Consider the following 23,898-nt stretch of genomic DNA (forward strand, 5'->3'; position numbering starts at 1 on the left):
CTATTTTGATTCTTCTCATCATTAGTGTCATCTTCAGTTCAATCCTGAATTTTCTTCTACTCCTTCAGTTCAATCACAATAAAGGCTTTCTATTCATTTCATTTCAGAAGCCACAACCACTTTGAGTCACAGAATGCAATGAGGATGTCCCTGTGTTACTCAAAGTGTTTTGCATAACAATAAAGTCCCACAAGAAAAAAGAAAACTGCATAAAAATACATATGATTAAATAGTCCTGCTATTAAAAAAAGTAAGACCTCTAATTAACATTTAAGACCAACATTGTTTTTCAATTAATTTAGGAAATTTCAAGCCGTTAATCTTTAGATGCATGAATTTAAGACTTCTTAAGAGTGTGTGCGTACCCTGGTTCAATGGCAGGAAACAGAGCATAGTATACTCAAAACTTCTCGGTCTCTTTTTGTTTGCCCACGAATCTGTAATTGCTGCATGTTGCATTAAACACAGCAAACACCTAAACAAAAAATAACCAAACATTTGCTTGTCTACTACGTGTCAAACGCTCCCCCATGCTCCAAACGCTCCCCCGTTTATAGGAGCCATCCAGGATCCACCAGCACGCTCTCTGCTGATTTCTCTTTCCTCCCTGAACCGGCGCCCACCTGCTTTGCTGCGTCCCTCCTCTCCTCAGCTTCAGTGTTTCTGCGCTCTGCCTTGCCCCTGCAGAGCTCCTTAGCACTTTCCCTAATCTCATCTGATCTGGAAGGAGGCAGAGAGTGAGACAAAGCCAGGCTTAAACCGAACCCTCCCATGACATCTGCAGACCTTCGAGCCCCCCCATACCTCTCCAGAGATTGGACTAATGTGATGGGCCTTCATCACATCAACATGTTTGACCACTTTTTGCTGATTTACATGGAGTTTGTGTTCCATGAAAGACAATATAGTAGAGTGACGGTCACTTAATGCCACAAAATGAAAAATAAACAGAAATGAAGAGAATATTTATAATGCATTTCCCATTCTCTCTATATACCCTAACAGACAAAGGCTCCTTACATATTAGGGATTTATATTAATCCTTTTCTCAATCTGGATGATTTGATGGAAAAACCAAAATATTTTGAGGGAGAAGATAAAAAAAATCTGTTTTATCTTCAAACACTGCTGCGTTTCTTCCTCAATGTTCTCGACGGGATGATATCTTAGAGTCGCTGGTGAAAAAGAACACTTTGTATCACTTTGATCGAGTATGATAGTCCGTGAGACACAAAAGGCCCTTTCAAGGGCTGTAGTAACTCAGTTACTGCATTGATATTAGACATTCAAGTTCGTCTTTGGTAAGTAAATGGACTGTGCGACAAAGCGCCTCGCAAAAGCATTTGTATCCCTTGAATCTTGTTGCCACCAAGGGACGCACGATCCACTGTTTTCATTTACAATACTGATATCTAAGTTTCAGTATCGACTGATACCGATCTGATACAGAATATCAGTGCTGAATTGACTTAAAATGTTTCTCACAGACATAGATTTATTGAATTACAAATTCATTTGCACCAGCACAGCACACTTACTTACACCAACAGCTTCATAAATTTTGTCAAACATGCAAAAACAACTTTAATTTGGTCAGTCAGTGCAATATAGAATAAATAAAGAGACTGAAACTGACAAAAATGTAGAAAATGAACTCCAACAAACATTTGAAATGGCTCAGAAAGTGTAGTTAGGATTTCTAATATGTCAAATAAATAATACAGCATGACATCACTCAGAGCAAAAAGCAAGGTATTAGATTTATGGCTCAGGCAAACTCTCACTGATACAAAAATCTTTTCAATATCAGGACCAACACAGATCGGTGCGCCACAAATGTTTTGCATAGAGTTTGCATGATTCTCTCCAGGTACTCCAGCTTCCTGTCACTGTACAACAATAATAAGTTAATTGCTATACACAGTGGATAGGTGGGACTTGTGGGCTGGCACAAGCTCATACAGTCCAAAGACACGCCAGGCTGCAACGGTTTATCAATGACAATAAATACCAAGAAATGTTATCGGTGATGCATTGTGTAAAACTACGCTGAGTTATGACAATGGACTACAGGAAGCCGTAGGGACAAATGTGTCTCCATTTTTTAAAGACACCGTCATGTTTTAATGAGTCACCCATTTTGTGACTTGTCTGTCTAACTTATGTATGTCACTATTGTTACAAAGTCCATAAAAAAGACCTGTTTAGTTTGAAAAAATAATTGGAATGGTAAGTTGTTTCTGGAACTGTGAATGAAGTATTTGAAAGATGAACAAAACCCAGCGAGTATAAACTGGCTTCAGTCTGAGAATCAACACTGAGGTGTGTCCCACAATTGTTTTTGCATTCACCTCCCAGACAGCGTGTCCTGATCAATGTGGATGCAATTTGTTACTATGGCAGAAACTCTATCCAGCTGATGCAAAAATCGATCCAGAACACTGGAAGACAACCAATACTCTCTTAAACATCTGCTAACCTGAGCTCTACTAAGACCTATGATATTAAACCCATTAGAAAAGTTGTTTATTTTACAATGAAAAATCATATAGGCACTATTTTATGCTGGTAATTTTGACAATATTATGTTTATGTAATTACCGTAACCCCAAATTAATTTGCAGATCTTATTTAATTAATGTAAAAAGTTTGTACAGGCAACCTCATACATCCAACACCATCTTCTGAACTTTACTTAAATTTAAATTTAAAACTGCTGTAGAAAACCTTAATATAAAAATATGATTTTTACACATTTGTTAAAACTGTAAATCTGTCACGACAGTATAACATGAGAGAATCAGAGAAAAACAAAAAGAGCTCCTTTGCATTCTCCCAATCCTCTTCTACACAAACAGTAAATGAAACACACTGCTCCATCAGAAACAACCAATTAGAGCCAGGAGGAGAGTCTTACTGCTGTCAATTATTCTCATGTATGCGCTGCTCACACTCTCATCTACGCAACAGCTTGTTTCCCACAATGCAGGCTGCCATGAATGCTCAGCTCGTTAGGATTGCCACTGATGACAGCAAATAGACGGTTTTCCTGGGTTGGTGAACTGCTTCTCCTCCTTTAGCACAATTAGCAGGTTTGTCATTGACTGGAACACTTTTCACTGTCTGCAGAACCTTCAAAATGCAATTCAAAATTGGTGAAACCTTTACTCTTTTTGTAACGACAAATACTGGAGATTCTCAGTTTTCCCACAAACGTTGCATCTCATCTTGTTTTTATGAATTCAGATCCAAGAACTGCCTCGTCTTAAGAGCGGAGCGTATCATTACACCCATAATCAATGGCATTTAATAATGTCAACATGCAATGTTTATCACTGTTGCTAATTTAGTTGTTACACCATTTGTCATGAGGTCAGGTTAGGTGGCGAGTACCGATTTCAAAGTGCAGTAAAATACAACCTGTTAGATGAGTTTTTTAAGCTTCAGTGTCTTCTTTCCTCAAGAAGTTTCCAGCAGAAGAAACGAAGATGTACGAGAAACAAATCAAACGATGATTGCCTCACAGTCTCGCCATGCCGTAATCGAAAGGAAGGAACAGTTGATTTAATAATGACAAATCTACGAGACGTGGAGAGAACCCAATGTAAACTCCTCCAAACAGCCAGCTTCCTGTTAACACTGTCTACTACATCACTTCCTGTGCTGTGAACTGTATGACTCTCAGAGAGGGAGTGCTGATATCATCTGTCCGACCGCAGCCCCCCCCATCACACACACACACACACACACACACACCACACAGATAACATTTTCTGGCTCAGCTGTGCATCATTGTGACACTGAGCGTGGAGGCAGCACATCAAACCAGCCAGAAGCAACAGATGACATCCTGAACATTCACAGCGGCATCAGTAATTAACAGCAATAATTCATTAACATAGTTATGCCAAGTCCTCCGCTGGCTTTAGCTTCATACTAGTGCAATTCTTCCTTTTAAGGTCGCAGTACGGTAAGGCCACACTAAACATCCAGTCAGTCAGTTTCTACATGAGGCAATATCTCATTTATCATTGCTGTGGTCACACAGACTGCACCTGCATGTGTGAAATATGCTGCATTTTTTTACACAAAGTTACCAGATGATTTTATCTGAAAACCATCCCTGAGAAATAAGGATGAAAACAGAGATGCTGCTGGGCTGATAGTGCTTCCTGCAAGCTATAAGCACGTCAACATTCGAATACATTGTAGAAACCTTCATAATGACTAATCCCGCATTCATAAGGCATGAAATCAACTTGCGAGTGATTTATCAATGTATTTCACCTGATTGTTGCTTTTTAACTCTTCCTTGGTCTTAGCACATCGTTCGAGAGGAGAGCAGATAATGTCACGGTTGGACAGCAGGGATATGAGGGGTTGGTGCAACACCGACGGACCAGGCACAAAATAAAAAGCTCATGTGGTCTAGTGGATCACATCTCTAGAGACCACAGATTGAACAACTTCGCTGAACGAGAAAGGAAGTTTTGCCTGGTTCACATGGCAAGATAATAATGGCATTTTTTTTTTTTACAATCTTGAAGATGTTATGATTATTATGTCGGCGCTAAAGATAATTGTGTGATATGTTCCTGCTGTTTGTGGGGTGTGAAGAGTCCTCTGATCCACCCAGAAGGACATTGGGAGATATCTGACATGTTGGATTGTCTTGGCCCAATATTTCCGCATGTTGCTTGATGCCTGAGACATCTTTTTGTCATTTCTATTTGTTGCCATCTTCCTCTTTTCGTGGGAAGATGGTGGTGACACTGGTAAAAGTTTGTTTCACAATACAAGGGCTGGCGGTTTGATCCCCACTCCGTCCACCTCTGTTGTATCCTTGGGAAAGACATGTCACCTGCCTTGCCCCTTGGTGGTGGTAAGAGGGCCCAGTGGCTTGTCATTATCATTGTGTGATTGGGTGAATTGTTGAATGTAATGTGAAGTGCTTTTGGGTCATCTGGACTTCATAAATTGAAATAAAAGTACAGGCCATTTACCATTTTCTCTGATAATCATTCTTCCATTCTGCCCAGCTGGCCATATTTGGATCATGTCTGATTTTTGGGGTTTTTAACAGATTTCCCCCTTGACTTCTGAACGTTGGTGAGTTAAACCTGTCTGTGTGCGATGTGTTGTCTTTGCTACGTGGGTGTATGCCACACACTGAAGGACTAGGACCTGTTACATTGATGATTTTTTTTGTTGTCATGTGGGATTCCAAGCAAGAGGGGTTCCAATGTTAGCACATGCATTGCATTCTGTGAACCAGACACTCAAGGACACCACGTGCGTTCATTTAGCATTCAGTCAGTGTCAAAGAGGCCCTACATATCAAGACGCCTGTGACACTGGACTGTTGATCCCAATAAACCCCAATCAAAAGGGTATCACTTGAAGCATAAAAATAGCATTTTCTGAAAAGGCAGTTGACGCATCATGAGCACTAATTACTACCCTCCACCCCCTTTCAAGTTTTTCTTCATGTAAAGAATAAACAATGTTAGAGCCATTGAAGGTTAATCAAGTTGGGTCTTGACAGCACCAGGTTGTTTTCAGAGCAAAGTGCCAGAGAGTAATTGGCAAGCCCTTTCATCCCCTCTCCTCATTAAAGACCTTGAGTTTGTCTCTAATTGGGATGACCCAAACATGATCTGTGCACTGGGTCTCTCCGACAGTGAATCAACAAAGCTTGAAACGGGTGCTATCCAGCACACACCACTAGTTAACACAAACACCGCCTCCCCCCAACCTCAAATCCTCTGCTAGCCGCAGAATAAAGACATCTCTGTCTCTAATATGTGAGGGACAGTACATTGTTTTGTTTAAGTAAATTATGGGGGTGATCCCAACTGTCAAGAGTGGAAAAAGGATGGATAAGATAAAAAAAATCCACCCTTTACTTTTTATTGCTGAACTGAGATTGTGTCCTTTATTTGCAGCTTCACCTTCCCTGCAGCTTATGCTCATCGCCTTGCTCCTTCTCCTTCACTTTAGGCTCAGACTCGAACTTCCTTTTTGCAGTGGCTTATTTGCATTGTATCCACGAGAGAAGCAGGCAAAGAGAAGCTTTTAGCTCAGGGCATAAAGACGTGGGTTGATAAAAAGTTCCCCCCCACACACACTCACCGAGCCTATACGAGCTTTGAAGTTCCCATAAATGGAGTTTTTTGTGGAAGTTCTTGGAGGAACTTTTAGATAGTAAACAGGCAAGTCTATGTGGTGGACCAGATCCCCGAGGGAGGAGGAGGGAGAGCCGGCTTGTTTACTGGTTGAAGTGTTTAACACGTCCCTGTTTATGTTGCTACTCTCTCCACATGCCCACTTGTTAATCTGAGTTTCCTTTGATGTAAGGAAGGAAAATGACAATTTATGCTAAATATGACGGCGTTAGACCTACTTAGAGGAGGCAACAATGAAATTAGCATTTGTTTATGCAAATTATTCTCAATATGAGCCAGGCTAAAAGGGAACACAGCAACACACGTGTCATCAGTTTGAAGCGGGGAATGCGGTTCCATATAAATCTACCCAATGACAGAGTAGAACGTCTAGTAAAACTGATCTGAAAACATTCGGCTTCACTGTTTTCCGAGAGCAAGTAAAGCTAATCTTACTTCCAGTAGTAGACTCTCTTGGTGTCTTCATTTAGTATAAGTCCTCATTAGTTGGTCTAAGAAGCTAAAGCTAATGGCTAGTACAAGACAAGCCAAAGTGGACTTCTAAGATCTCAAACAGATTCAATCCCTCTAATGAATTCTTAAATTGCGTCCCTCATTGTGGCATTATGTTGGAGTGGCTCTGTTTGTTCTGATTTTTGTCTGATTTTGTCTTCATAATTTTTTGGGTTGAGTTATTACATGTTTGGATATTGGATAATAATAATAATTATTATTCCTTCTGGTTTTGGATGCTTTGCAGCTAGAAGGATTTTTTTGCGTTTAGTTTTTTTCTGTACAGTTGTTTCAATGCATAACCGCAGCATAGCAGTGACAAGTTTTTTGGGGGTTTTTAACAACTCGGAGCAGCTAACTAGGAAAAGTTCAAATAATACCTGAACTACAACCCTTGGTCTGACCCAAGGTACATATTCCCGACTCCCAATGTCTCTCTGCCCGACTTTCTAACCACATGGAAAATCTAAAGAGGGGAGGCAAAAGCAAATGAGGTGGATTAGCAGTACTTGTCAGGAACTGATGGTGTCAGCTGTTGCTGTGGAATATCGTCTGTGCTGTCTGGAAATGAAGCTGTCATGATGCAGTCATACAGCAAACACTCATGTCAGATTCATTGTCAAACTGACTGTTACTGTAGATCCTTGCTGCCCACAGCATCACTGTCCACAATGACTGGATGACGTAAGTTACAACATTTGATTTCCCGTTTGAATTACCAGTACATAAACTATTTTTGAATTGAACAGAACTGAATCTCAAAAATGTCACTGCAGTTTAGGGAAACCTAAACTGCACAGGGTGAATGTGTAAGTGAGAGTTGAAGGGCCATTTATCGATCACTGATGATTGGAGACCATCATCAATGGTCTTCCTCCTTGAAAGATGTACTGAGAATCAGGGCAAGTGTCTGATACACAATGGTAACTGTAGAAAAAGCAAACATACATCCAGTATTAGGATGTATTCCATTTATCCTAATACTGCCTCACTTATCTGGCAGGTACATACAAGAAACACTGTATATGTTCCGCTTCGCAGTATGTTTCACACAGGAAGATAATTGGTGGCTCAGCGCCTCCTACCACTGTTTCCTGTGTAAGTAATGTTGGTTACTTACACACTGTAAATAACTACCCAATGCAACCATCACAATGGATTACAGTAGTGTATGTATGTGTATTTGACCTGCTATTTTGTTTCAAATCATATTCCTTCCCTGTTTGTCTATCAGTAATGTATTTGACATACAACTGTGACAGTCAGTTAGACTGACTGTCACAGGACCTGATGCCCATATCTTAGATTAGGTCCAGGGAACACAGGTCTTTTTTGTCAGTACATATAAAAGCTCTTCCTCAATAAATAATCATGTTTTTCCCATGTAGAAATTGACAAAGCTTTGAAATATTATATGATTTATTGTAGCTAAATTGTATTGATTCCATTGAATCTGATAGTGTGAAGGATGTGTTTACATACATGTGTTCACAATGACGTGTTCACATAGTTGAGATTTCAGGCTATCAGTCATGATGTACTTATGGCCAGAATGAGAATTTGTGGAGACTATTAGACTGAACCTAATAGATAATGGTAGCATTATCTCAATGCTAACCTTGGGTTAGCGTTGGGAGAGTCGCATGAGCATTAAGGGTTCATTTGATTGGTAAACTGTTTGCAGAAAAGAGAGGGAACTGTCACAGTCAGTCATCAGAAAGGTTTCTAATGTGAAACATTAAGAGCACCATTAAAATTTCTGTTTGCCAACATTGCATCAGTGCTGCTCAAAGTTTCTGGAGGCTCCGTTTTCTTACACCACTAAGGATGACATGTATTGGAGTCTTAATTTAAAATAAATCCTTCAGCTTAGGCAAAGTCAGAAAACTCCAGGTTGTTTTTTCAATATGATATAAAAGATCCCTCTCTATGAAACAGTAAATAATTCCTCGTTCAGAGTAATTATTATAGACTGGTTTATGAACATTTACTAAGTACAACATGACTTAATATTGCTACTCCTTTAGACTCTTCAACAACAATTTTACAGATCCTATTGTCAGCTTTAATTCATAAGGATACAACAAAAATATTTACATGTCTTTTTAAATTTTGAGAAAAACTCAAAGAGGGAAATGCATCTGTGAATTTCAGCCAGTTGCTCCAGGGCTCCACCGTGTTCCTGTACACCACAGTGTTACTCACAATCTTCCAACCCAGTAAAACCTCCAAGACAGCAGTCTGCTCATTTAATTACTGGCCCACTGTGATGTCATTTCATTATTGTGTTGCTTTTATGGCAGCAGCAGTGTGCTAAGATTTTCCTGTCTCAACACAGAGACACTGATGTCATGCCTGTAACAAAGATTAAAACTCAAGCTGCCGTTTTAAATGTGGCGAGGCTTTCTTATTTGTTTATTCTTATTTATCAAAAACAAACCAAGAAATCCAGCTTCCACTTGTTGAACTGGAGATCGGCCCATTGAGTAAACTATTTCAGACATTTCAGATTAACACACATAAAGAAAGGATAAAACCAGTTAGTTTAAATTATTACATGGCTTTAAGTCCAGTTGTTCTAGTTGTAAAGTCCAGTTGTTCTAGTTGTAAAGAAACAACAACATTTCTAGGAATACAGAAGAGTCACCTTATGTTTTTCTTAATGAGGCCTTTGGTTTAAGGGAGCTATTTATTATTAATTGCTATGTTTTGCTTCCGAACAGACATGATTTTACTAAAATCATATGGAAAGAATTCAAACTAAGTTTGTCTCCTATTGCATCTTGCAAAAGTATTCATACCCAAAAACTTTTTCTGCATCTGCTCCTTTGTCCCTAATGACAAAATGTAATTTTTTTTTTTTATGGCTTTCTTAAATTAATGGCTTTCCTCTTACTATTCTTCTGAGTAGTTGTCATGTCAATGAGCTTTGAGGTACTTTTGCTGAACTTTAAATGCACATTTCTCTTCTGGTGACTTCTGAAGTCACCAGAAGTCACCAGATTTTGGTGGCATGTGGGGGTGTCCCACACTTTTCACATTTTCACTTGTAAAACCTTTTGAAATCCATGTCACAATTGTGTGGTACTTTGTGTTGGTCTATATAGGAAGCACCAATTGCATTTTTCTGACCAATCATTGATCTTTAAAAAGTCCGACCTGCTGATTAGAATTTAGCCAATTCTGACATTTTTGTCTGAAAAGTCACTAAATATAGCAGCAAAGTCGATACGTTGGCAACAGTGGGGTAACTATTGTTAACAGCAGACATGAACATTAGTTGACATTCGTTCGTTAACTCATTATTCAGGAACAAAAAAGGGCATAGTGACTGATTTTCAAATGTTTGCAAATAGATAAGTTGGTTCTAAAAGACCGGCCAATCACCAATCACCCAAAATTAAGGAAATCGGGGCCGATTCATCTGTGATCTCCCAGTCTATAAGATAACATTCCACTGAAATACATTGAAGCTTGTGGCTGTAACGTGACAAAGAAATAAGAATACTCTTCCATGCTACTGCATGCTGCCCAAACAAAGTCTCAGTCTGACTATCCAGTAAGTCTTACAGCGCAGAAATAAAGACTGAAGGCTTCTAGTCACCCAGCACAGAGAAGGTTCTAAAGTCTACATTTCTATTGTAAGATTTGCACCACTCAGTGAAAACGCTCAGACGTACGACCATGTAGTATATTTGGCCCTAACTCAAGCTTCTGATCTGCTAAATGATATTAAAATGATTTTTTTTTTTAATGTTTGGTTTTGATCTCATTGAAATTCAGTGCTTTCAGCTAAGTTAAAACTTCCTTTTAATGCTGTAAAGCGAATCTTAAGCAGTTCTGAAGAGTCATCATAAGGGACCTTCAAGCTATTCCCCTCTGTCTCAACCACTCTACCCCCATACACCCTTACATCTCTTACAACTTTGCTTTGCTTTCTCCTAGATTACTGAGTCACACAGTAGAGGGATTTTTAAAGTTTATGCACAGGGCAGAAAGAGTTTAGAGGTTTTAATATCAGAACGGTGAGTTTTGAGGTTGATTACCCTACCTGAGTGTTGCTGCAAAGCACGACAGCATTCGCAGGGGTTTGGAGCAGCCATGCAGTAGTCGGGAATCTTGTGTTCACACAATGTGTCAAAGCGGGAATCAGAGGAAAAGTCAAAAGCACTCAAAATGGATTGAGAAGGGGGTGCTGCTGCAACAAACCAGTCGTCAGCAGAGTACCAAAGAAGGGTTTCTAGAAGCAGAACCTGAAGTAATGAAGCATTTGAATCATGAAGACCTGTGCAAAAGCCCAAACCGTCCAGTGACCACACTCTGGTCTGGACCTAAGCCTTTCAAATCAACAGAAAGTTTACTGAGCTAAGCCATCTAGTCCTAGACCGGGCACTGCTGTTTCAACTGGCAGAGCAAACGCAACCTATTTACGGCAATCGACAAAGGCGGGTTTGTGCGACTGCCTCAAAGTGGACGGCAAGGCTAATATTTGGACATTGTCTTGTTTGATTTCTGTATTTGTTGAGTGTCATTTCTAAGCCGCTCTGTTGCATTTTTAGCATCACAGGTGTGGGTGTGAGTGGTCAGACGCAGTCAGCGGTCTGCCGAGTGTGGAAGGAGCACCTCAACTGGAACAGGAAGAGTCTTCATTTCCAACAGACCAGAACATTTCCATTAAACACAAGGAAGAGGAAGGAAGTACACAGCAGGGCACGGTGCAAAGAACAAGAAATTAACCCCTGCTATAGAGTATAATGCAATGTAATTGATATTCTTTACATAGTAATCTTGTCCACTGGATGTTGCAAGTGTGATGTCTGCATTGTTTTTCTGTGATATTTCATGCTCCTTTGTGCATTCTGTGGTGGACTTCTATAATCACTGAAATCCGTTTTAAGACATAGTTGACTTTTAGTGTAGCTGTAAATGCAACATGCAAATCCAAAACACAGCAACTCGATTAGATGGAGAGTAAACCGTCCACAGTCTTGGGATGTACATACCGTTTGTGTGTTTAAAGCGCAATCTGGAGAAGAAGGTTGTTGCTAAGCCTGTCAATTTTTCCCCATCGCCGATGTTTTCATTAACCACCGATTTACTCATGCACCATGTTGTGTCGGTACCCACATTAGCAAGACTAATGTTTGGTTAAGTTACTGGTTCCGTTCCAACCCAACTAAGTGGTTTAATAAAGCTGCCAGCTTGGAAAGTTTCTTCTTCACCTCTTTGTTACATTTCTATTTTGCTTTATTTTCTGCACTGCACTGTACTATTTTCTGCTGCCTGCCGACATGGGAAACAAATCACTGATCCCCCTTGGATCGGTAACAATCAAGCAGTCATGATCGACGTTGGCCAAAATCAATCATACTTTGCAATGACACCGTCAAAATCCTCCTAGAAAGTTATAAGACTCAAGTCTTCTCAGACAATTTAACAAAACAAAAACAGTACTCAAGTCTAGAACATGCAGTATTATTCTGCTCGGTGTTTCAACATCATAAGCTGTATTTTTTTCGCCCAAATATTTTATACAAGCTTTACAAATTATTCAGCAAATAAGAAAAAATCTAAGACACTGTAGACCACAAAGATATGTAAAAAAAAACTTTCCTGAGCATGTGATTGTGTGCATTAGTTTCAAATGGGAAATAAGAGTTTTGTCTGGTGAATACTTGGTGAAACATTTTGAAATCTCACTGCAAATGACCCCAAACTGGATGGCCCCAAAAGGTTACTATTGTTCCACCATGAAAGTTTTGAAACATCTCCAAGATATGTAGGAAGTCTAATATCCATGAGCCTAAGAACAAAGAGGGGGACAGACCACCTAGAAATGCATTTAAACGCCGGTAGAGAAAAAGATAACAATTTGAAGTGAAACACTAACATTAAAGTTTTTTTGCTTTACCTTGGCCAGAGGCAGCTGGACTGGAGGGAAGATGGAAAGACGACTGTGGAGAAACTGCACAGAAACTTCCTCAGAACAATGCGGTTCTGAAAGAGAGGAGAGGTGGAAAGAGATTAGGTCCAACTCTTTCTAACTTGTGATTGTCAAGTAATGAAACTATAAGCTTTTGACCCCCAAACGTGTTTAAATCCGGAGAGGAACAGACTTAATTCTTAATTGGAGTGAAGGAGAAATCTCATAAGCAGCTCTCAACTGGGAACTTGAGAGAGAGAGAAAATAATGTACAAAGACTGATCTGAACTTCAGCACCGGTCCAGACATTCAGATCAGGAAGAGACCTTTGAATCACTTCTGCTGGGAGAGATGGAGAATAGTTCAGCCGTCAACACCAGTAATCATCCAGAATGAGCTTGAATTTGCAGCAGGAGACCATATAGTTGACTAAAAAAACAGTTTTTGAAGAGTCAATTTAGTCCCTCAATGAAAATACTTAAGACAAGCAGAGACCTACAGTGGAGTCTCTGTTTTCTCTAACGTTGGTTAAAAACAGTAAAGCCTTTCCTTCCAAAGTGTTGCCATTTACTGTTAACCACATAGCCCAAAATGAGGTATGATGAGAGAAAAAAAGAGGAGGGGAAGTAAAACGTCTACTTCCATGACAATATTGTTGCCATAGAATATCACCTCATTTTAACTGTAAGTGAAAAAATGGACTATGGTGGTAAAGTAGATTATTGGACAGCAAGTCACAAAAATTGTATTTCTATTCAATAAAACAGCAAGGAGGTGAATAAAATGCCTCCAATAGAAAAAAAAATAGTTCTCATAACCAGGAATCAATACATATGCAACAGCTTGATTTTAAGAGTTGGTCTTTCCATCAACAGGAGGACTGTCAGCAGGTCATCATGTCTCAAAAGGCGACTGTCACATCAGTTTACTGTCTGCCATCTCAGACAGTAACCAGCTGGAGAGTCAGGATGTTTTCATACCTGATAGTTCACTAGACTCTGTTGGACTGGGGAACAAAATGGCAACATTTGTCTTATTTTCAGCTGGAACAGTTTGCTTTTTCACTGCACTGTGTCAAAACAGACCCTTTAAAAACCTTCAGTACTTCAGAAAGAACCACTGAAGGAAACAACACAAAAACCTCAAGACGACACAGAGCATGACTTCCTTCTTCATAAAACGTAAAGAAAAATGAAGTGGTGTGAGATTTTAGCCGTTGTAGCATTTCTCTTTTGACTTTGGTAAAAGACCACGAGCCATTTCTCTCGCCAGCTTTAGACTCGTGTGTTTGTTTAGTCTATTTATATCTAAAACAAAACATTAAAATTGATATATAGCTTGTCATATCAAACGAATGGAGTGTTGGCAGAACAGACAGCAGCTGAAGTTGAACATCCCCATTCCATCAATTGGGTTTAAGATAGATAGATGTGGGCAAAAAAACTGATTTATTTATGAATTTACATGTTGTAAATGTGAATCTAAAATAGTTAGTGTGAGCAACAACTAGCACCAAAACCCTACAATGGTCTCTTGCAAAAGTCCTCAACTTGGCAGATTGGTAAGAAGAAACCTATTGCTGAAAGAAAACCACAAGTACCTCAGTAAACCTGTTAGAAAAGAAACACAGAAAACAACGCAGGAAGCTTCAGTCAGAGGCAGTTACAGTGACTCAGTTATATTTGAGTAACTTTTTTGAGGGGAAAAAAATACTTTGAAGATTAGTTTTACTACATCATAACAGTTACTTTGACTTAAGTCAATTTGAGTAATAAGGAACATTGCTAATGTTACTAGAGTACATTTTCCATATAATCTACCCACCATCTATAACTTCACTGCTTGAAGAACAGTTATCCAAAAAGGCATGAGTCACAGATTCACACCTACATTTTCTGTTTATGTGAGACTTCCTGTTAAAGTATTTTCCCATATATATATGTATAAATATATATAGCCTATATATATATATATATATTTATATATGTATTTATATATATATATATATGTAGACATAACTTGAGTTTTTCATTGGTTGTCACGTAAATTCCCAGAGAAACACACAATTGCGATGCAACAAAATGTGACAATGTTCAAGCAGTATCAGTACATTTTACCACCTACAGTGACAACACAGCCCCACCGGTTTAAAGCTTTGAAAGGCTCAAACCTTGGTGACCAAGTTCAAGGTGTGACAGCTTCGCACACTTCTGCAAAAAGCCTGTCTGCCTGCGTCGGATTTCCATCGCATGAATCCAACAGGACTGCGTCATTTACGAAAAGCAGAGACACAATGCTAAACGGACCGAGCTGGAAACTTTCCACCCGCCCTTGCATCAGGAAATGTTGTGCATCGGTGCTACATAGCAGTCCGGCCAGAGGCCGAACACTGTCAGAAAACAAGCCTCCGCTCACATCTGCACCTCGGCACGACTCGTGGCAGAGATGTATTCGGTTGCCGTGACATTAGTGGCTGAAGACGGAAGCGCTCTTTCGTCCCACATGCTCCTTATTGTCTCAGCGGACCGTCACGGTGACAGCGTAACCATGACCTGATTACCTGTCCCCTGAAGCCTGTAATCACTAAAGCCAGCAGACAGGCGACAGCGGTCGGCTGACAGGGAGGATAATTGAAGCTGATGGAACATGCTGCCAGCCCAGCCGATGAAATATGAAAACTAAAAGCAGTGAAGAAGAAGAACAAGAAGGAAAAGTGATAAAGATGGAAGCCTTCATTTGCAGCTGCACATTTTTTGAAAACGTCCCAACTAGCAATGGACGATATGGATTTAGAATTTTATCGCGATACTATTGTGATAACATTGAACATTATGATTAAAAAACACGTTTATTTCTTATTTTTTTACTGTAGGTGCCTGTATGGTTGTGACTATGGTGCAGCATTTGAAGTGCCACAAACTCAATAATTGTTCTTGAAAAACTTTTCCAATTATAACAGGCAACAGTGACACCACTCACTTAAAAAACTGCACTTCCAGATCCGAATAGGGTCGAGGGTGTTAGAAAATGGCTGGCTGGCTTGGTTCTGTATGAAGCACTGAACTCTTCCTTCTTTTACAGTAAAACCAGTAATTTTTGACTATCAGTGAATTCATGTGCCATTATGAAGAGATTATAGCTCATATTGAGACTTTTAAAGTTTTTTAAGTGGTTTAAAAGCTTCTCAAATCAGAAATTGAGTATTCAAAGAATTTGTAAGTTGCAGATCAGCAGGGATGGATTTACAAGAATGTGGGCCTGTGGACTGATGCCCCATCGACTTAGAAAAAATTATTTTACTAATGCAAATTAGGGCTGCAGCTTACAATTATTTCAGTGATCGATTATTCTGACAATTATTCAATTGTACAGATAAAAAAAATTGCAAACTCTACAACTATTTTATTTAACCTCTTAACCTTTTTTAAATAAATAATGATATTGGAAATATATGCAAAATAATATATTTATTATGTACAGTTTTGGCTTAATTCCTTCTCTGAATATGTTGTCTTTTAACAAATTGACTTTTTTCAGTCTGTATACTATTATTTGATTCCTAAATTAGTTGGTGATTATTTAAATACTCAATCAAGATTAACCCTATTAATCTTATTAATCCAATTAATCGTTTCAGCCCTGAACCAAATAACTGTACATTCTTAAGCAGTCCTATACATCAGCAGGTATTAACCCTCTATGGCATAATGTTGCCATTTGGCAACAAATCACTTGAAGCCATTTCACACATACAGTGCCTCCGATTTTACAATATAGTGCACTCAAAGAGAGAGGAGACCCTAAGAGAAGCAAAAGCAATGTTTAAATTTGTCACATCATTTTCTGGAGGGAAGTTTGATACCCTTTTCTACAGACCTCTTCACAGGGAGGAGCCTCACCATTTGACTCCTCAGAAATCATGACCCAAAAAAAAGGCTTTTTGTGACATTTTTTTTGACTGGGAAAAAATATACATGCTCACTTTATAGTCAACGCCCTCGAAATGTTAGCTTTCCAACTCAGGAAATGTTAGCGTGTTACTTCAGGATAAGCGTCAAAGTCAAGCGAAGTCATACGAACAGGAACAAGATAACACTCTCCTAGATAATAGATAAACTAACATCCATGTGTAGTTGGATGGTTTTATGCCACAAAATTCCGCTTCACCTCTAGAGCCAAACCTCAAAAATATGGTGTTTTAATTTCACACTTTGTCGGAAACTTCTAAAAAGAATAAGAAAAAATCTGAGTAAGATGATTTCATCAAATGTTTTCATAGAGTTGACTGAATTTACTACAATCGGTTGTTACAGATATTCATTCTTCTCAGAAAATGGCAAACTACAGCTCTCATACCCACATGAAGCTGCTGGAGCTCAGAATCGTTTTTTTTTTTTTTGCAACACTCTCAAAGGCTTGTCACAATTCAGCAGATTACGTGGGAGGGGGAAAAGCAAGAGCTAACATAAAACATGGAGCCATAGCGGTTGTGCTAGCGTGTAATGATTTTTTATTTTATTTTAGTGGATGTCATGGAAAGGGGATAAAATTAAGAGTGTGATGAGGAAAGGGAGATCATCTTAAAATGCCAACTACGTACTGTTAGCTGGCAGGACATTCAGATCAACTTAAGTTACACAAATCTCTCAAATGTGTATTGTAACTATACTTTTGAAAAAAAGCCCTTAGTAAGCATTATGCCTTGTTCTAATTGGTCGTAAAATATATTGCAGATGGGGGATTCATGGGTTCCATTCTGTGCACAAAATCCATCACAAAGGGCTAAATTAGAGCCCTTAAATGGCAGCGGCATATACTGCCGAACTACGGTAATTGACTCATTTTCCCTTTGATGGTAAAGTTTTCCCTCTGTTTTTATTAGTCTGTCAGCTCCAACCACAGATCTGCAAACAGGGCTAAGCAGTTTTCACACATGAACGGTGCAGATGTTTAGGGGAACATCTGGACAGTTTAGCCTAAACTCTTTCCACTGCTGCTTCAAGAACATGAGCTTTTACAGAGAGAGGAACTCTGTGCTGGAGAGCCGACGTAACACTAAATGATGCAACGACGGAGAGTATGGAGAGGAGAGCAGCCAGTAAGTAAAGCACTGCTGTGTGCAATGAGAAGCACCCGCTCTGGTTTTATCAACCCTAAAACCAAATGAACATTTTCTTTGTGCAAAAGAAAAAAAAGTACATTGATTTGGCGTAAGCCCGTCGCATTAAACAGCTAATCAGTTAATCGCACGGCACATTAAAATGAGCTCAATAATTTCCACTCTGACGATTAACTTTTTTTTTTGCACAGATTTTATTTTCTTCAGCTGCAAGTACTTTTTTGTTTCCATATTATTGATTGGTTTTGGTTGTTGTGTTTTATTCTGCAGATTTTAAATATCATCCAGTTCCAATATTGAGAGTTCTTCACTAAATTAAAGTGTGAGAGGGAAAACTTGTATCATTATGCCAAGGTGAACCAAACCAAAGCGTTATATGTCAGCACTCACATTTTTCACGAGCAGTGAGGTATGTAGCTCACTCTGAACTTGGCTCATTTACTACCCTGGAACAACAAGCTGAATGTAAACATCATTGGAAAAAAAAAAAATCAGATAAAGTCCAAATCCAACTGCCTGCAGGAGCCCAAAACGCTGCGCAGCACATGAGATGCAACTGATACCATTGTCTCAACAGCTGAGCTTTAATCGGTGCATTCACGTACATCTCGTTAAAACAACTCCAGAGTGTCAGCACATCTTCTTCTTTACATATTAAAAAAAGAATCATCCCCAAAACAAAACTGGTAGGACAAACCTTACTAATGAAAACAAAAAAGAAACATAGCCTTGTATAGCCGTGGAAAAGGAAAAAAAGATTGACTGACGACATTATTTGTAGTTTTGCTTTATAATAAAGATGTATTTACAAAAAGAAAAGCAGAAAAAATATGTCTGTGTAAGACCAAAGAGCATGAACGTGTCGCAGAGACGACAATGCGATCTCTCTAATCTGGCAGCTAGTCATCCTGTTCCAATCCCTCCTGGTGAAACACAGTCACATCACCAAGCCTTATTTCTCAGGAGTACACATGGTTATATAACAAAAGTTAAAATATAAATATTATTACGGACTTCAGTAAATAAGCTTTAATGATGGTTTTCAATTGGTGTGACACATTTTTGCTTCCACTGCCTGGAAATTTTAACCCTAAAAGTGACACGTAGTTGTCCTTTACCTTGTGGAGCAGAATACACTAGTATGAAACTAGCATCCTAGTGTCCTAGTAGTAGTATACTAGCAGGTGGCATATTAGTGCGCTACTACTACTATGCTAGTTTTATGCTAGCATACTCGTATACAAACTATTATAAAACAACTGATTCAATATATTACTATTGTGGGGAAAAAAACATCTCCTCATTGGATTTCCATGCTTGATCTTATTCAAAAGGCAGAGAAGCAATTCCTTATTGGATTTCCATTCATTGCATGATTATTTATAATGTATTTAGTTTCAGTTATTGCAAGTGCTTTTTTATATATTATAAACTGAATTAGGCAATTAGGCTGCATTTATCTTAACTCTGAAGTCGCAATGCATGGAAATTTAAATCTATTATGTATGTATAGATGGATGGATGGATGGATGGATGGATGGATGGAAGATGGATGGATGGATGGATGGATGGATGGATGGATGGATGGATGGATGGATGCATGGATGGATGGATGGATGGAAGATGGATGGATGGATGGAAGATGGATGGATGGAAGATGGATGGATGGATGGATGAATAAACTGTATCTTTTCTCTCTCAGTATCCAGGTAACTTCTCCTCCCGGGGCTCTGACCCGTTTGGTCGTCATAGTGATTCCCTCGGTGTTTGACCGGCTAGTGTCGCGCGAGGGTTTATTCCGGTGTCAGTAATAAGTTACAGTGTTTGACCGTGTTGATGATCACAGAAACATCCTCCGGCACCAACCAATACCTTGCCACACACACATTGAACGAGTTAAGGTGAGTTTCCAGCGCCGGCTGAGTGCTGGAGACTCAGTGACATGTTTAAAGCAGGACTTGTTTCCCCTCCCTGCAGCACAGAGAGCAGCGCTGGAAACGGACTTTCACTGAGTAAAACTAGAAGAAAGAAGAAGATAGAAACAAAAATGGCTCCACTTACCGACCTGCCCAGCCCTCAAAAGCAGCTGGTGTAAATGCCGTCTTTATCTCTAAGCGTCCCCGGCAGACAGACAGACAGAAAACAGACACGCCGACGATGTCCGTCCGCTATATTTAGGAAACTGACAAACTCCGAGCAGCTCGGAGCGAAGCTCCGCCCACCCGCAGCCCGCGCGCGGCCCGCGCGCAGCGACGTCCTGCGCGTGTTGAGTGTCTCTGAAAATTACACGTGAGAAAATGAGACGAGACTGTCAGTGTCAAGACTTACAAACATCTTGACCCTCAATTTCACACTTTGTTTTGCTGCTTCAGCCAACTCGAAGGTATTGTATTGTTATTTTTAGGGGTGAGGGCAAACCTTTGCTTTAGTATTTTTCGGTATTCAGTAAAAAAAAAAAAAAAAACTACTCTTAGTAAACGTAATCATTACATAAAGTGTGATTTTGAATTACTGAACAGTAGCACGTGATAAGTTACCTACATTTAATGTTTTTTTTTCTCCCAGTGAGAATAATTGATGCTGTTTCATTATTAATTGGAATGTATCAACAGACTGAACCAAAGGCCTTCTACTAAAAATGGTCATAATAATGACTTGGGTTTTGTGACAGAGCAACACAAATAATTTAAAGATTGTGAAGTTGGAGGAAAAGGATGAACAGCATTTGTTTGGTTACAATAATTTATAGTTACTTCTCTTATTACCTTTACACACATATATAGACGAATATTACTCAATACTATACTCTAAGGTAGGTTTGGACTTCTGGTTTTATCACAATATTTTTGTGGCACTCTTATGACAACGCTAAAAGTGACGATACCGGTTGTTTATTGCTTATTTTTAGGAAACTCATTTCCACAAACACAAATCGTGTTCTGGGAAAATGAATCAATTGTGATACTCTTCTTTAGGACACCAGTCACTTAAAGGAGTGTGATTTGCATTGCTGTAATGCACACAGTGATTGCTTTTAGTCTCATTGTCAAATGTATTCATCTTTACTGATTCACCTTTATTGAAGAAAAAGTGGCGAAAAGTTGTAAAACTAACAATCCTGATGGTACAGAGAGTTTTATGGGCTTTTAAACATAATTTGGAATTTATTGTGAGAACATTAAATTCTCACAATTAAGAGTGAGAATGATCTGTCAGGCGCACCATGGAGGATGAGTCATTGTCAAGCTTTAGTATTCCGAACCAAATTTAAGCTTGGACTTTGACTGGGTCATTTATAAACATGGTTGAATCTTGATGTTTTCGGTCGTCCTGCTGAAAGTTGATCACAACAGCCTGAAAGCTTTTTCTAGTTTCTCTTCGCTTTAGACGGCCATGTCTTGGCAGACTTTTCACGAAACTCCTCCACAGCTTCTGCTGCCTGTTCTCTAAGAAACCAGTGAGGCCTTCGCCGGACAACTTGGACAACTTAGTTCCTCATCCAGTGCCACAGTTCCTCTCTTGGTACCTACAGCATCCTCTGACTGGGTCTACAAAACACGGATTCTGAGTATTTCTATCAATACTCAACGTTTCTCTGAACTGTTGCCGTCATGGCTCTTCTTCTTCTACGAGTTCCTTGATTTAGAGTTGCTTTTGAAGCATTTTGATGTGCAACAATGGCACTTGACAAAAAATGCCATGTTTACTGGTTTTTTCATTTACCGAGTGCGTTCTATGACTTTGTATTTTTCTGTTTTTATGATGTAAAGCGCTTTGAACCGCCTTGTTGCTGAAATGTGCCGTGCTAATAAACTTCATTGATTGATAGGTCTGCACCATCGGCATTGTTCTGGAAAACTTTTCACAGTTTTGCCTTTTCCCCTCCCTCATTTCAGAAAGAGAACAATTCCAACAAAGGGAGTTTAAATAAGTACTTTATTTCCATTTGAAAGAGTCACACAGCTTCAAGCCCAGGAAGCAAACTCCTCGCAAGCCACTTAAAGAAACGATGAAATAATCAAAAAGAGAAAGTGAGAAGTACAAAAAAGGAAATGTTTGGAAAGTCGTTCCCTTTTTTTCCTTTTTCTGGAGAATACACAACTCAGCATGATCGCATGCAGACACCAACAGTAATAACTGAACTATTGATCATTTTACTCAGCCTCAGCCTGGAGGAGAAGCTTGTGACTGTGAGGTCACCAGAGCAAAGGGAGAGGCAGCAGAGCGGGCTCGGAGCGCGCCACGCCTCCGGGAACGTTCTGGGCACATCACTGAGCTCCTCGTTGTTCCGGAGGTGCTGCAGGGGGAGATTCAGCTCCAACATGCATGAGCAGAACTCGTGTCTCGTCTAAGTTGCCGTGACTATTTTAACGTCCTTATTTTCGCAGTGGCTTTTTTTTTCTCTCTCTCCTTTTTTTTCTTGAAAAAAAAAAAAAGGGGGTTCTTTAATTTTCTTTGCTTTGATGCTCCAGCTGGAAAAGCACAAGAAGTTAATCTTTTATTTTATTTTCCTTTTTTTTTGTTTTGGCAGGGTGTAGAGAGGAACAAAGGGAGCATCTGTCTTGCAACACCAAACCATCAAAAGTTCATGAGGAGAGTTCACACAAAACCAGAGCTGTTTTTGCAGAGAGCGATTCAGGTTATTAGTCATTTTAATGGTTTTAAGGTGTTTTTATGATACAGTAGAGTGAATTGCCTTCGTGGAGTTTATTGTTATTCCCTCCAGTAGCACCTTGAGACTGTAGAAGGTTATAGCGCCATCGTGTGGCGCTCAGATAGATGAAAACAGAGACTTTTCATTTTCAGAAACCAGGATTTTTCTTTCCTGTTCAGTATTTTCTGTCGCATTGTTGAGTTTTTTACGTCTCCGGCATGAGGATGCACACGTCAGGGCCATCGCAGAGAGAAAATGAGAGGGAAAAAACAATGGTACATTTCAGTCACAAATCTCAGAAATTTTGAGTCTCTGAAGTTTTCTAAAAAATAAAATAAAATAAAAAATGGAAATGTCAGAGTAACAAAAGTTGGGGCCGGGGGGATTTTGAAACTAATCTCAGAAGTTTTTTTTAGAAAAATAAAAATGTTGAAAGTTTTGAGCTTCAAAAGCCAAAACTTTTTGACTTTTGAAACTGAGAAAATTGACAAATTTTGAAAATGTTCTGTTTTTGTAACTCAAACGTTTCAATATTTTTTGTCTAGAAAACTTCAGGTTAATCTCAAACTGCCTCGGACCTTTGGTGGAAACTTACCCCCTGCCCAAAGGTTGCATTAACCGAATTTCCGTATTTGACTGGTTGTTTTTCAAAACGGCGGGAAAATTTAAAGCTCGTCCGTCATTTTGACAGGTTATAATTAATACCCCTGATTGGTTCACAAGACCAGATATTATAGACTTTATGCAAAGATTTTATCGTAGAGGGAACTGAACTAAATGCAATAGCGTGTTGCATTTATCCCATTCTGGCATAAAGGGGACAGTCCCCACCAATCACAGGCGCTGCCAGGAATCTTGGGCCCTCTGACAAAGGATTAAAGTGGGCCCTCCACACAGCAATTTCTTGAGTCTGACTGAACCATCAAAAGCGTCACAATTTTAAAGGTTTGCAACTTTCTTGCTTTTTTGGACTAATGCTGATACTAGCACAATATTTATTGCTCATGAATTTAATATCCAACAGTCCACAAACAGTAAGCAAGTAGGTTGCTTAAATTTGTTCTCTTAGTTTTAGATTACTGAAATGTCTCTCCCCATGAGCAACAGTCATAGGCAACATGCAAAATATACATGAAGCAATCCAGACTTCTCAAAAAATGCTATGTTGTTGCAGTTTATTCAAGCTGCAGTACAGAACTTTAATAAAAAAATATGTTTTCTCCATATTTGTCAAAACTGTGTTTGGCTTCTCGTTCATATTTGCTACCTCTTGCTTGTAGATCTGAGTATTGAATATTGTGGCTGTTTGGTGTGGTTTTCTCGTATTGTGGAGAGCAAAAGGTTAGCCTTTTAGCATTAAGCCATTAAGCTTGGTTAATTAGATGTCATTCATGTTACCATTTCCAATTGAAATTTCTCTTGTATGTTTTATTGTGTGATGCTGTATTTAGCAGGGTTGATTATTATTTATGTGTAATTCTCATAGTCAGGTATCAACCAGTTGCTAGTCAATAGTAATCAATAG

At 39.2% G+C, this 23,898-nt stretch overlaps 1 protein-coding gene across 2 annotated transcripts in view; it reads right to left on the minus strand.

Annotated features, from left to right (window-relative positions):
- Positions 1 to 19,935, minus strand: part of LOC129379354 (myocyte-specific enhancer factor 2A-like) — a 45,195-nt gene extending 25,260 nt beyond the window's left edge. Inside the window, exons 1-2 of one of the 2 annotated variants that reach the window (XM_055060087.1) lie at positions 19,785 to 19,935; positions 12,589 to 12,674 (exon numbers count right to left, since the gene is read on the minus strand). The gene's annotated coding sequence lies outside the window, so the exon portion shown is untranslated. Of the gene's footprint in view, positions 1 to 12,588; positions 12,675 to 19,780 lie in introns of both variants that reach the window. The other variant, XM_055060086.1, reaches the window with a different exon arrangement.
- Positions 19,936 to 23,898: the final 3,963 nt, after the last annotated feature.

Source organism: Poeciliopsis prolifica, unplaced genomic scaffold (genome assembly GCF_027474105.1).
Source record: "Poeciliopsis prolifica strain line A6 unplaced genomic scaffold, Auburn_PproV2 SCAFFOLD057, whole genome shotgun sequence".
Lineage (NCBI taxonomy): Eukaryota > Metazoa > Chordata > Actinopteri > Cyprinodontiformes > Poeciliidae > Poeciliopsis > Poeciliopsis prolifica.